Below are 14,873 nucleotides of genomic sequence, written 5' to 3' on the forward strand. Positions count from 1 at the left end.
TACCTCTCCCGCCGCGCTGCCCACCCTTCTACCCCTTCCTACCCCTCCTGGACCCCGCCGAAGACCTCCTCAGCCGGAGCCCTGCCTTCGCAATGCGCCTGTGCCACACGCCGATCAGCGCACCTCGGGGGTCCCCGCTGCTACTTCTGCGGTCTGCAAAAGCAGCCCCGCCAACACTGCCCGGCCCGCACTGCAGTTTGTAAAGCCTGCAGTAAAAAGGGCCACTTCGCGGCTGAGTGCCGGCCCGCGCAGTCGCTGCGATCGCGCCCGCTATCGCCCCCTACCCCACGCCAGACACACAATGGGAGCCGCCATCTTCTCCTCCTGGGTCCATGTGCGACCAATGGGCGCCGCCATCTTGTCCCCCTTCGGCCACGTGCGCCCCATGGGCACCGCCATCTTGTCCCGACCCCGCAATGTGCGCACCATGGGCGCCGCCAGCTTGTCCCGACCCCGCAATGTGCGCACCATGGGCGCCGCCATCTTGTCCCGACCCCGCAATGTGCGCACCATGGGCGCCGCCATCTTGTTCCCCACAGGGTCCCCGGACATCCCGACATCGGAACTGCACACGCTCGCCACCCGAAGCATCCGATGGCTACCTGCAGCTCGCTTCGATGACGCTGGACCAATCTCGCCCGCACAACCTGGCCACCGTGTCGACGACGGTTAAAATCAACAGCCACGCAACCTCGTGCCTGCTGGACTCCGGGAGCACCGAAAGCTTTGTTCACCCAGATACGGTAAGGCGCTGCTCCTCGCGGTCCACCCTGCCAATCAAATGATCTCCCTAGCCTCCGGAGCCCACTCCGTCCCGATCTGAGGCTTTTGTACAGTTGCCCTCACAGTCCAGGGCGTAGAATTTCGTAACTTCCGCCTCTATGTCCTTCCTAATCTCTGCGCTGCACTCCTGTTGGGCCTGGACTTCCAGTGCAACCTCCAGAGCCTCACCCTCAAATTCGGCGGGCCCTTACCCCCCCTTACCGTTTGCGGCCTCATGACCCTCAAGGTCGAGCCCCCCTCCCTTTTTGCCAATCTAACTGCGGATTGCAAGCCCGTTGCCACTAGGAGCAGACGGTACAGCACCCAAGACAAGACCTTCATGATGTCCGAAGTACAGCGGCTGCTTAAGGAGGGTATTATCGAGGCCAGCAACAGCCCCTGGAGAGCCCAAGTGGTAGTGGTTAAAACTGGGGAGAAACACAGGATGGTTGTGGACTACAGCCAGACCATCAATCGGTACACGCAGCTCGACGCGTACCCCCTCCCACACATATCTGATATGGTCAATCAGATTGCGCAGTACCGGGTCTTCTCAACAATTGACCTGAAATCCGCCTACCACCAGCTCCCCATCCGGAAGTCGGACCGGCCATACACTGCCTTCGAGGCGGACGGTCGCCTCTACCACTTCCTTAGGGTCCCTTTCGGTGTCACAAATGGGGTCTCGGTCTTCCCAAGAGAAATGGACCGAATGGTCGACCAGTATGGTTTGCGGGCCACCTTTCCGTGCTTAGATAATGTCACCATCTGCGGCCATGACCGGCAGGACCACGATGCCAACCTCGATAAATTCCTCCGCACTGCCACTCTTCTCAACCTGACCTACAACAAAAAGAAGTGTATGTTCAGCACGACCCGGTTAGCCATTCTCGGCTATATAGTCCAAAACGGACTTCTCGGGCCCGGGCCCGACCGCATGCGCCACCTCATGGAACTTCCCCTCCCCCACTGCCTCAAGGCCCTCAAACGCTGCCTGGGATTCTTTTCCTACTACGCTCAGTGGGTCCCAATCTATGCGGACAAGGCCCAGCCACTCATCCAGTCCACCCAATTCCCCCTCGCGGCCGAGGCACAACACGCTTTCGCCCGCATCAGAGCAGACATCGTCAAGGCCGGGATGTGCGCAGTGGACGAGTCACTGCCTTTCCAAGTAGAAAGCGACGCTTCAGACGTCGCCCTTGCCGCCACTCTAAACCAGGCAGGCAGACCCTTGGCATTCTTTTCCCGCACCCTTCATGCCTCTGAAATTCGACACTCATCCGTCGAAAAGGAGGCCGAAGCTATCGTTGAAGCTGTGCGGCATTGGAGGCATTACCTGGCCGGCAGGAGATTCACTCTCCTCACTGACCAAATGTCGGTAGCCTTCATGTTCAATAACACACAGCGGGGCAAGATCAAGAATGATAAAATCTTGAGGTGGAGAATCGAGCTCTCCACCTATAATTACGAGATCTTGTATCACCCCGGTAAACTCAACGAGCCCCCAGACGCCCTCTCCCGAGGTACATGTGCCAGCGCACAAGTGGACCAACTCCCGGCCCGACACGACAACCTTTGTCACCCGGGGGTCACCCGATTGTACCATCTGGTCAAATCTCGCAATCTGCCCTACTCTGTTGAGGAAGTAAGGACAGTCACCAGGGACTGCCAGGTCTGTGTGGAGTACAAGCCGCACTTCTACCGGCCAGACCGTGCTCGTCTGGTGAAGGCTTCCTGCCTCTTTGAACGCCTTAGCGTGGATTTCAAAGGGCCCCTCCCCTCCACCGACCGTAACACGTTCATTCTCAGTGTGGTTGACGAGTACTCCAGATTCGCCTTCGCCATCCCATGCCCCGATATGACATCAGCCACCGTCATCAAGACCCTCAGCACCATCTTCGCCATGTTCGGTTTCCCTGCCTACATCCACAGTGACAGGGGATCCTCATTCATGAGCGATGAGCTGCGTCACTTCCTGCTCAGCAGGGGTATAGCCTCCAGCAGGACGACCAGCTACAACCCCCGGGAAAACGGGCAAGTAGAATGGGAGAATGGGACGTTTGGAGGGACGACCAGCTGGCCCTATGGTCCAGGAACCTCCCATCCTCTCGCTGGCAGGCGGTCCTCCCTGACGCTCTACACTCCATCTGGTCACTATTGTGCACCATCACTAATAACACACCCCATGAACGTGTTTTCACTTTCCCCAGGAAGTCCACATCTGGGGTGTCGCTCCCGACTTGGCTCGCTGCTCCAGGACCGGTCCTTCTCCGCAGGCACGTCCGCCTCCACAAGGCGGACCCCTTGGTGGACAGGATTCACCTGCTCCACACCAGCCCTCAATATGCCTACGTTGAGTCCCCGACGGCCGCCAAGATACTGTCTCACTCAGGGACCTGGCACCATCAGGTTCCACCCCAACACCCCCCCTCCACCAATGCGCCCCCCCACCTCCCACCGCGCCGCCAATATTGACCCCACCAGACCACCCCCCCCTCCCCTTTTCCATACAAGAGGATGAAGAGGACTTCTGCACGCTCCCGGAGTTCCCCGATGATTGGCCAGCATCAGCACCGCCATCGGTGCCACCTCCACCACCGCCAGCACCGACTTCGCCGCCACCGTTACGCCACTCCCAGCGAAGCACCAAAGCACCGGACCGGCTGAACCTTTGACGGACTCCGGACCGTCAACATTGACTTTTCTTTCCCTACCACTGTACATAATTGCACTAATTGTATATAGTTTCACGTCACCCCCGCCGGACTCATTTTTAACAGGGGGTGAATGTGGTGATCCACTGTAATAGGAGATGTAAAGTAGGACCTGCACTACAGGTTCGCCGGTAGCTCCTGCCGGCTGGCTCTGCCCAGGGAGAACTATATAAATATGCATGACCTCCAGTGCCCTGCCATTTCGCCAGCTGCAGCAGGAGGCCATGCATCTGACTGTATTAAAGCCACAGTTGTACCCAACTTTAGTCTTTGTGCAATTGATCGTGCATCATCGAACGGCTCAGACATACCTTCGCAAAATGACCTTTCTTGCCGCACTCATTACACACAGCGCTGCGTGCAGGGCAGCGCTGCCGGGGATGCTGCCCCTCCCCGCAAAAATAACAGCAAGGTCCTCCGGAGCTGGCCGGCAGCCGTGCGGCGCAGGAGTGAGATACGCCTGGGTGGGGTGATGGCTTCGCCTCTGACATCCCGGAGGATGCCGCGTGGTCGGACGGGAAGGCCTCGAGGCTCTGGAAAGCCACTTCTAATGAGGTCGCCAGCTTCACTTTCGCCTCGAGGTTGAGAGCCCCTTTCTCGAGGAGGCGCTGCTGGACATAGCTGGACCGGACTCCAGCCACATAAGTGTCCCAAATCATTGGCTCCGAATGCTCCGATGCATAGACCACCCGGCAGTTACAACTGCGGGCGAGTACCCTCAACTCATGAAGATACTCTGCGAGCGACTCACTCTGGCGCTGACGCCGCGTTGTGAGGAGGTGTCGGGCGAGGACCTCGTTGACCGGCCTCACAAACTGTTCCTTGAGTACATCTACAGCCTCCGTATATGAGTCGCATCTCGGATTAACTGGAAAATCCGGTGTCTCACCCGGGCATTGAGGAACCGTTGCTTGAGTGCCGGGGAAACCGCAGCAGTCGAGGATTCGAGGTAGGCCTCGAAGCAGCTGAGCCAATGCTCAAAGATAGCCAACTCTTCAGCGGCCTGCGGGTCCAGTTCGAGACGTTCAGGTTTGAGGGCAGCATCCATTATCAAAATTTTTGCTTATGAAATTGCTTTAATAAGTGAAATATGTGCTGACCTGTAGCTCCTCCCGTACTGCCGGGCTGACCCAGGTCAACAGGCTTTATACCTCCACTGCTGGGCGGAGCCACAGGCGGAGCCAACAGCAGCACCAATAATAACATTCCAACAGTACAACAGCAACAACCAATAACAGAACAGCAATAACAAGCAGTATATACAACAGTGGAAATAACAATACTAATAGAACAGTAGAACATATATACAACAGCCTTACGTAGCCATACGTGGCTCACCACATTGGGGTTGTACACTATTCAATGCATTGAGATCACCAGGTGCAGTGGGTAGCATTGCCATCCCGTACAATTGCTTTTTGTTTCAATCATCTGATATTACAGAAATGTACCAACCATTGGGAAAAGGCCAGAAAAATGTTGCACGCGTGTTCCTTCCCACAAGCAACTTTCTTCACCATTCCCTGCACTCTTCGCATTGTGACACAGCAGTTGAATATATAGGAATGTGTGATTAGTGGGAAGAAAACTCTGGAAGTTTTTAACATAAACATGGAAATCCACAGCAGGTCGAACTGCAATGTACCTTCTTTACATTCTGTAATTTCACATCTATCTGCATTGAATGGTGTGGTTCCACATCACTGAAACCGTAAATGCTTTCCAGTACACCAATTCTGCCAGAAAAGGAGCACGCTGGTCAGGCAACCTTTACTTTGAAATCAGTAATTTGTCATTCACATCTTGCACAATGAAATTTGATTTCCAATGTTATTACCTGTCCATCATAAAATGCTTTGATATCTTTTCAAATGATGAGCTTCACAAAATCAGATTGCTGATTTTATAATGTACACTTTGGGTAATTCAAGTTATGCTGCTGCACATCTGTAGGCCTGGAAAAAGCAGTCCACCTTGATTTGAGTTACTTTTTATCCAGTCACAGGATGAGTTCACTGCACGCTAGGCCAGCACTTACTGCCCATCTCTAATTGTCCTGACGACCTTGAACCGCTGCAGTCCATATGGTGTAGGTACACCAACAGGGGAATTCCAGGCTTATGAGACAATGATTGTGAAGGAATGGCAACATTCTTCATAATCAGGATGATGTGTGGCTTGGAGGCAAACTTGCAGGTGATGGTGTTCCCATGTTTCTGCTGCTCTGTGGTGGCAGGGGTTTAGAAAGTGATTTTGAAGACGCCTTGCCGAGATGCTGCAACATGCTACTTCTATGATTGGCTGGTGATGGTGGCATTCAATGTTTAAGGCAATTGATGGGGTTGATTTGATTTGATTTAGATTTATTGTCACGTGTACCTAGGTACAGTGAAAAGTTTTATTCTGCGTACAGTCCAGGCAGATCATTCCATTCATGAAAAACATAGGACATAATGTGAATACATAGGCACATACATCGAGTGACGCATGCAGAATATAGTGCTACAACAGTAAAGAAGATGAATAGAGAAATCAGTTTAACCCCAGCAGTGGGAGGTGTAGACAGAGTCAATGGATGGGAGGCGGGTTCGCGTGATAGACTGGGCTGTGTTCTCGACTCTCCAAAGTTTCTTGCGGTCTTGGGCCGAGCAGTTGCCATACGAGGCTGCAATGCAGCCAGATAGGATGCTTTCTATGGTGCATCTGTAAATGTTGGTAAGAGTCAATGTGGACATGCCGAATTTCCTTAGTTTCCTGAGGAAGTATAGGAGCTGTTGTGCTTTCTTGGTCGGCAATCAAACGGGCAGCTTTGCCCTGGATGTTGTTAAGCTTCTTTTTTAAAAATGAATTTAGAGTACCCAATTCATTTTTTCCAATTAAGGGCAATTTAGCGTGGCCAATCCACCTAACCTGCACATCTTTGGGTTGTGGGGGTGAAACCCATGCAAACACGGGGAGAATGTGCAAACTCCACACAGACAGTGACCCAGAGCCAGGATTGAACCTGAGACGTCGGCGCCTTGAGGCAGGAGGGCAAACCCACTGCGCCACCGTGCTGCCCGTTGTTAAGCTTCTTGAGTCTCTTTGGAGCTGCACTCGTCCAGGCAAGTGGAGAATATTCTATCACACTTCTGACTTGTGCCTTGTGGATTGTGGAAAGGCTATGGGGACTCAGGAAATGAGTCATATGCTGCAGAATTCCCAGCCTCTGGTTTGCTCTTACATTTATGTGGCTGATCAAACTAACTTTCTGGTTATGAGTAATCTCCAGCTTGATGGTGGTGGAGGATTCAAAGAAGGGTATTGTCATTGACTGTCAAAGGGAAGTGGACCTTTTCTTGTTGGGGGTGGAGCCTGGCACTTGTGTGGCATGAATGTTACTTGCCACTCAAGCCTTAATGTTGTGGATAGGTTAATAAACAATGCTTGGCTCTAAAGGAACAATATGTTTTTTAAATATTATAGAATTGATTGTAGTGGAATTTACATCAGTACTTGCGGGGCGAACACATTAAGTTGTTAAGAACACATTCAAGGAGCAGCACGGTGGCGCAGTGGTTAGCACTGCTGCCTCATGGCGCCGAGGTCCCAGGTTCGATCCGGCTCTGGGTCACTGTCCATGTGGAGTTTGCACATTTTCCCCGTATTTGTGTGGGTTTCACCCAGATGTGCAGGGTAGGTGGACTGACCACGCAAAATTGCCCCTTAATTGGAAAAAATGTATTGGGTACTCTAAATTTAAAAAAAAAGAACACATTCAAGGGCTTGTAAATATAGCCACGGTAGCATAGTGGTTACGTTAATGGATCAGTGATTCAGAGGCCTGAACTACTGATCTGGAGACATGAGTTCAAATCCCACCATGGTAGCTAAGGAATGTCGGTTCACTTAATTAAATAAATCTGGAATTTAAAAAAACAGTATTAGTTCTGGAGACCATGAAACTATCAGACTGTTGCAGAAACCCATCTGGTTGATTAATGAACCAAGCTGTTCAAGTCTGTCGAGTATTACAGCCAATAGCAATGCCCACTTGTCACCCCCATCTTGACTCAGCAAAGTCTTGGAATTGAGCCAGAATCATCTTGTTCTGCACAGCTCAGGCACTCAATCGATGGTTGCTGAGCTCCGACACAGATGAGGAATTATCAAATCATCGGTTCTTTCGCAGAAATTCCTGTGCCCTCATCTATCAGCAGATGGTGCTGTAACTTTCTTAGTGCAAAACATTTTCCTATGTTAGGAGATCTGGAAGCTCTCGATCATGTACACAAAGCCCCACTTGGTTATTTTTGTGAAACGATACCATGCTGGTGTGTTTACTGACTGCTGCCAGCAGGTGGCTCCCTGCTTACATTGCAGTGTTGCAGGGAGGCCATAGCATATATCCCATGATGCTTTTGGATTTGTTTAGCTTATGTTTTCATTATGTTTTTCAGCAGTTTTGCTGCTGCTATAGCTGCAAACGTTTGACGGAAAATAGGGCCTCATCATTTCCACACTGGGTAAATACCCAAAATATGCATCTTTCGGTTATGTATCTGGGAAAACGTTCATGTTGATTCTGCATCACGTGCATCAAAGCGCAGGCTTTGAGCAGATCACCATCTTGATTGTATTTAGCAACACCTTTAATAAACCCCTCATCTTGTTTTACAAGAATCCAGAGTGTGGACAGTTCTTACCTTTTCTCTTTGCGACAACAAAGAAATATTACAGGAGAGAAAACAGGCACTGAGCATTGAGGCAGAAAAATCACTGGAAAGAAGATTTTGTTGACTAATTGTGAGACGGCATCGGGAACACAAACACAGACATTGGGTGAAGCACTGCTGCCGATGTGATGTTTTCTTAGAATTTGCAATGCAGAAGGAGGCCATTCAGCCTATTGCACCAGCCCTTGGAAATAGCACCCTACCTAACCCCACACCTACACCCTATCCTCGTAACCCAGAAACCCAGTAATAGTGGGCAGCACGGTAGCATTGTGGATAGCACAATTGCTTCACAGCTCCAGGGTCCCAGGTTCGATTCTGGCTTGGGTCACTGTCTGTGCGGAGTCTGCACATCCTCCCCGTGTGTGCGTGGGTTTCCTCCGGGTGCTCCGGTTTCCTCCCACAGTCCAAAGATGTGCAGGTTAGGTGGATTGGCCATGATAAATTGCCCTTAGTGTCCAAAAATTGGCCTTAGTGTTGGGTGTGGTTACTGGGTTATGGGGATAGGGTGGAGGTGTTGACCTTGGGTAGGGTACTTTTCCGGGGGCCGGTGTAGACTCGATGGGCCGAATGGCCTCCTTCGCACTGCAAATTCTATGATAACCCCACCTAACCTTTTTGGACACTATGGGCAATTTAGCATGGCCAATCCACCTAACCTGCACATCTTTGGACAGTGGGAGGAATCCGAAGCATCCGGAGGAAAACCACGCAGTTATGGGGAGAATGTGCAGACTCCGCATAGACAGTGACCCGAGGCCGGAATTGAACCTGGGTCCCTGGAGCTGTGAGGCAGCAGTGCTAACCACTGCGCCACCCATTTTTAACAAAAGTTTCCAACAACAACTGTAAGTAAGAAGACCGTTATTCGGGTAAGACTTGCTTGCGTTGAAGTGAGTGGAGTCTGGGCTGCAGGGACTGCTTCGTGGCAAAGCTACATGGGCTGTGGGGAACGGGTTTCGAAGTAGGTCGGCTCTGCGCAGGCCACTACTCATGTGAAAAGTCAAAATACTCAGGCAAAAAAGGGAAAGGTTTCCTAGTCACTTGTTCAAAGGTTTCATTGTGCCAGACTTTCCAACACAGTCGGAACGGAGGAAGTGTAGACTCTAAGAGCTGGGATCCAAAAATGGCGGGGAAAATGGCCACCATGGACGTGTGTAATGAGGATTATGAAACATTGAATTCATATGAAGAAAGATTCCAATTGTTGTCAATAGCTAATCAGACACCGGAGGACCTAAAGGTTGCAACGTTTCTCTGTTAATAGTTGGCTGTAAAATGTTTATGCTGCTACAGAATCCCGTTCATCCAGCAAAACCAGGAGACAAGCCCTGAATGAAAATGTTAGAAGACATTTCTCTCCTAAAAGTTATTGATTGCAGAAGGTTCTGATTCCACCACCTTAGACAAGAAGATGAAACCATTTTATAGTTTACAGAACTTTAAGGAGATTAGCTAAATAATGTAAATTTGTACAACACTTGATGATACTCTTCGAGATAGGCTGATTTGTGGGTTACGCAGTGAAGCAATTCAGAGGAAGATGCGTACTGTAAGTGATTTAACTCTGAATGCTGTTGTGGAAGTTGCCACATCTATGGAGCAAAGATCCACAAAAAGGATACCTCAAGGTACAGGGCTGCAAAGGTGCAACCAAGTCACCATTTTACACATGTTGGAAACTCAGTGGGGGAATGCTGGAGTAAATCAAATACTTGCAAGAACTGTGGTACGAAGGGCCAAACTTCTTTTACACCAGGAAAGTGCAAGAAGAACAATACAAGTGAACATTCGAGTCATGTCTACAAATTTGTGGATGAAGCTCAAGATCACTCAAATGATGGAGAAACTGAGCTACAGCGGGGCGAATGGTAGGTATTTTGTCTATGCAGGGAAATCAACAACATTTTTGGACCGATCCAAAACTTGAATGTCATGAAATTAAAATGGAAGTGGATACAGGTGTAGCAGTATCACTAATACCTGAGACAATTTGTCATCAAAAGCTGAAGCATCTGTCTGAAAAACCCAAGGACCTATGTGATCCTAAGGATGTTTATTAAAGCGATTGTGCCATTGAACAGATGCATTATGGTGAAAGTAGAAGCCAATGGGCAGACAGCGAAGTTGCCTCTTCACGTTGTCCATGGAAACTTTCCTGCTCTATTTGGCAGAGCATTGTTGGCTAAGAGTAGGCTTAACTGTGAAACAGTCAAGCAATTAGTGGATTCAAAAAGAAACTAGCAACAATTTCTGAAGAAGTACAAGATGGTCGGCGATTCACTAGGCTCTGTGACTGGAGTTGAAGTATGCCGAACAATCAAGCCAGACAGCACACCCAAATGTCTCAAAGCTAGAACTGTACCATACGCCATCAAGCCTAGAGCTGCAAAAGAACTAGATAGATTAGTAAGTACAGGAATCATCAAACCTGTTGCTACAAATGATTGGGTGACACCAATCATTCCTGTATTAAAGCAGAATAGCACAGAGTATTTTAACCCAGTTTTGTGCATATATCATTATCTACTGCCGTTGATTGAAGACTTTTTTGCTGGACTTTCTGGAGGACAGAAATTTAGTAGAATTAATCATTCATAGGCATATCTGCAGATGAAAGAGGCTGCCGAATCATAGGCACTACTCACCATCATAATGCACAAAAGTCTGTTTCGTTACAGAAGACTTCCTTTTGGAATAACTTCTGTGCCTTTTCAACTCATCCAGAAATGATCTTGGTCATATTATTGACAAAGACCGTTTACGCAAAGAACCAAAGAAAATGCCAGCAGTCTTAGAAGCACCATGTCCTCAAAATGTGACACAATTAAGGTCATTTTTAGGGTTGATCAATTGTTATGGTAAATTTATGCTGAATTTAGGAACACGATTGAGGCCTTTACTCACATTGCTATGTGTCAAACAGGCATGGCACTGGTCAGAAGAATGTGAAAATGCATACACTGAAGTGAAAGAAGTTTTACTGAAGTCAGAGCTGTTGTTTCATTATAATCCAAAAATGAAGTTGCAATTTGTTTGTGATGCCTCACCCTTTAGTGTTGGTGCAGTCATCAGGAGAGGAACGACCGACTTACTCTGACTAGAGCAGAAATTAATTATGCTCAGCAAGAAAAATAAGCTTTGAGCATAACTTTTGGTGTAAGAACATTCCATCATTACCTTTATGGGCACCATTTTACCTTTTTGACGGATCATCAACACTTGATTACAACATTTTGGCCATATAAAGGTACACCTTCTTTAGCAGCAGGTAGATTGCCAAGATGGTTATTGATATTGTTGATGTGGAGATGCCGGCGTTGGACTGGCGTGAGCACAGTACGAAGTCTTACAACACCAGGTTAAAGTCCAACAGGTTTGTTTAGATGTCACTAGCTTTCGGAGCGCTGCTCCTTCCTCATGCTCCCTACTACAGAGTGTTCCTTAGTTTTACATGACATTGGCATTGCCCAACTTTTTCTTCAATTTGAGTGTATAATCCTCACCTGAGGAAGGAGCAGCGCTCCGAAAGCTAGTGACATCGAAACAAACCTGTTGGACTTTAACCTGGTGTTGTAAGACTTCGTATTGATATTGTTGGCACACACTTTTCATCATCAGTCTATATGGTGTATGATATTGGACCTGTCTTCTCTAGGGTCATAGCTGGTCCCCATTTCTTGTTCGTGGTGTAATTCCTAGCTAACACACTCTCTCCCTGGTTAAATACTTGACTTTTAGAAATGTTCTCCCTCCTAGCAAATTGTTTTGCAAGCCAGAGTAGCTTGCAAATTCTGATGCTTTATCATGATCGCTGTTACAAGTCAAGCATGACTTTGAAGTAAATTGGGTTAATGTTTTGTATTTCTTGCTCATGGATAGCGTACCGATGACATCATCTCAAGTTCAAAGCTAAACAATAACTTATCCAGTTATAGGGAAGGTGGTGGACTTGGTCCAAAAAAGAGGGCTGTCAGAAGCTCATAAGAAAGTCCAAACCTCAACATCACTCAAAGACTTGATTTGACAGATCAGAATGGAGTTCTATCGTGGGGATTCCATGTGATTATTCCTCTGTGCTTACGTCATAGATTCCTTGACCAACTGCATGAGGGACATTCTGGTGAGGTGAGGATGAAGGAATTAGCACACAGTTATTTTTGGTGGCTCAAATTGAAGAAAAGGTTGGGCAATGCCAATGTCATGTAAAACTAAGGAACACTCTGTAGTAGGGAGCATGGAGCCTCAGAGGTACACTTAGGGCAGCAAGGAAAAACCTTCCTGGAAAGGGTTAAACTGAAAGTCTCCAAGAACCTAATCAAATTAGCATACTACAAGCCAGCAGGCCACAGGTAACACATGATCAGCCTGGCTCCGGTCTGTCTAGGACAGACATTGTCCAGCTAGCTACATGCAAATATCAGGGACATGGAGCAGTTATCACCCCATCACGGACCAATTGTTCAGACACGGTCCTTTTGTATTACAAAGCAGGTGGGCAATATGTACCTCCGGAACGATTAGGAGAAATGTATGTAAAACAGTGTATCCGCATTATCTAATCAGGAATGACTGTAATCCCATCACCCATAGATAGGGGAGTGGTTCCACACCAGTCGTTGGCCTGCTTTAAGCTGCGGTACAAAAGAACTATACAGCGGAAGGTTTTGACTGTGTGAGCTTTAAGTAAATTGTACAAGGATATATAAGTAACGGTATATAAGTGCTAATATATATGATATATGTATAAGTAAGGGTATATAAATATTGATATACATATATGTAAGGATAAGGGTGTATAAGTGCGGAAATATCGTCACGAAAGAAGACAACTGATTAGTGTTTCTGGAAAGCCTACCTAAAATCTGTGGCGGAGGTATCCACGGGAGGAAGGGTTGAAGGGCCTCGCTTATAGTGAGGAGAAGTAACCACGAGGGTGTGGTAGTATGTATTGGGGGTCATGTGGGACTGGAAGCCCTAATGTCATTGGCTGACAGATCCCGGGTCCTGGTTGGCCGTTGACCTCTAGCTCCGCCCTGAAGGCGGAGTATAAGAAGCCGGAGTCTTCCCCCGCAGGCCAGTTTACTATCGAGCTGCGGGGGAACAGACACGCTTAATAAAGCCTCATCGACTTCACTCTATTCGTCTCACGGAATCTTTGTGCGCTACAATTTATTAAGCGTGCCTAAAAAGGACTATGGAGCTCAGGATCATTCCGGAATGCCTGAGGATCAGCCCCCACGCAGTGAATGCGGCAGCAGCCTTCAAGCACTGGCAGACTTGCTTCGAGGCCTACCTCAGAACGACCACCGGCCGGGTCACAGAAGACGAAAAACTGCAGGTCCTGCACTCGAGGGTGAGCACGGAGATTTTCTCCCTCATCGAAGACTCGGAGGATTTCCAGACGGCGTTCGCAGCACTGAAAAGTCTCTATGTCCGCCCAGTTAACCAAATCTACGCTCGCTACCAGCTCGCGACGAGATGGCAAGCTCCCGGAGAATCGATGGACGAATTCTACGCCGCGCTGCTGATTTTGGTAGAGCCTGCAGCTGCCCGTCGGTGAACGCAAACGAACACACGGACATGTTAATGCGCGATGCTTTTGTGGCAGGTATGCAATCCTCCCAAATCCGCCAAAGACTTCTAGAAAAAGAGTCGCTAGGACTCTCAGAGGCACGGGCCCTAGCAGCCTCCCTAGACGTGGCCGCGCGTAATACCCGCGCCTACGGCCCCGACCGCGCGGCAACCCATTGGGCCCCGTACGTGCCCGTCGCGGCAAACCCCCTACCCCCCCCCCCCGGACACCCCACAGGCTTGCGCGGTCCAAACGCCGAGTCGCACCGGGGGCGCCTGCTGTTATTTCTGCGGCCAGGCGAAACACCCCCGACAGCGCTGCACGGCCCGCGCAGCTATCTGCAAAAGCTGCGGGAAAAAGGGCCATTATGCGGTTGTGTGCCGGTCCCGCGAGGTCGCCGCTGTCCCGGGAGCACAGGGAGCCCTGCAAGCAGTTTACGCATCCCAACCCCCCCCAGCACGCCATGTACGACCCGCAGGGGCAGCCGCTCTGGGTCCCGACCACCGCGGTCCCGTGAGAACTGGGAGCTCTGCACGCCGCCTACGCTCCCCAACCCCCCTCCCCGCAGCCCATGTATGACCCGCCGCCGGCGCTACCGCTTTGGGTCCCGGCCAACACTCTCCACGGAGAGGAGGGAGTTTTGCGCGTCCCTAACGCCACCCTAACCCCCACCCCGCGCCCCACGCCTGACCCGCCGGCGCCACCTACTTGGGCCCCGACCACCGCTGTCCCCGGTGAGGGAGCTCCGCGCGGTCCTAGCGCTCGCGGTCCTAGCGCTCGCGGTTCTAGCACTCCCCAGCCCCCCCAGCACACCATGTGCGACCCGCAGACGCCGCCATTTTGGGTCCCGGCCACCACGAGGGGAGGAGGGGCGCCGATGTGCGACCCGCAGACGCCGCCATTTTGGGTCCCGGCCACCACGAGGGGAGGAGGGGCGCCGCCATCTTGGACCGCTCCAGACCTGTACGACGCGTGGGGGCGGCCATTTTGTCCACCCCCGCCGCCACCTTGTGACCCCCAGCCACGTGCGATGTATGGGGGCAGCCATTTTGTCCATCCCCGACGCCATCTTGGACGGCAACAACGGACCCCACTCCACTACTACAA

Source organism: Scyliorhinus torazame, chromosome 7, assembly GCF_047496885.1.
Source record: "Scyliorhinus torazame isolate Kashiwa2021f chromosome 7, sScyTor2.1, whole genome shotgun sequence".
Classification (NCBI taxonomy): domain Eukaryota; kingdom Metazoa; phylum Chordata; class Chondrichthyes; order Carcharhiniformes; family Scyliorhinidae; genus Scyliorhinus; species Scyliorhinus torazame.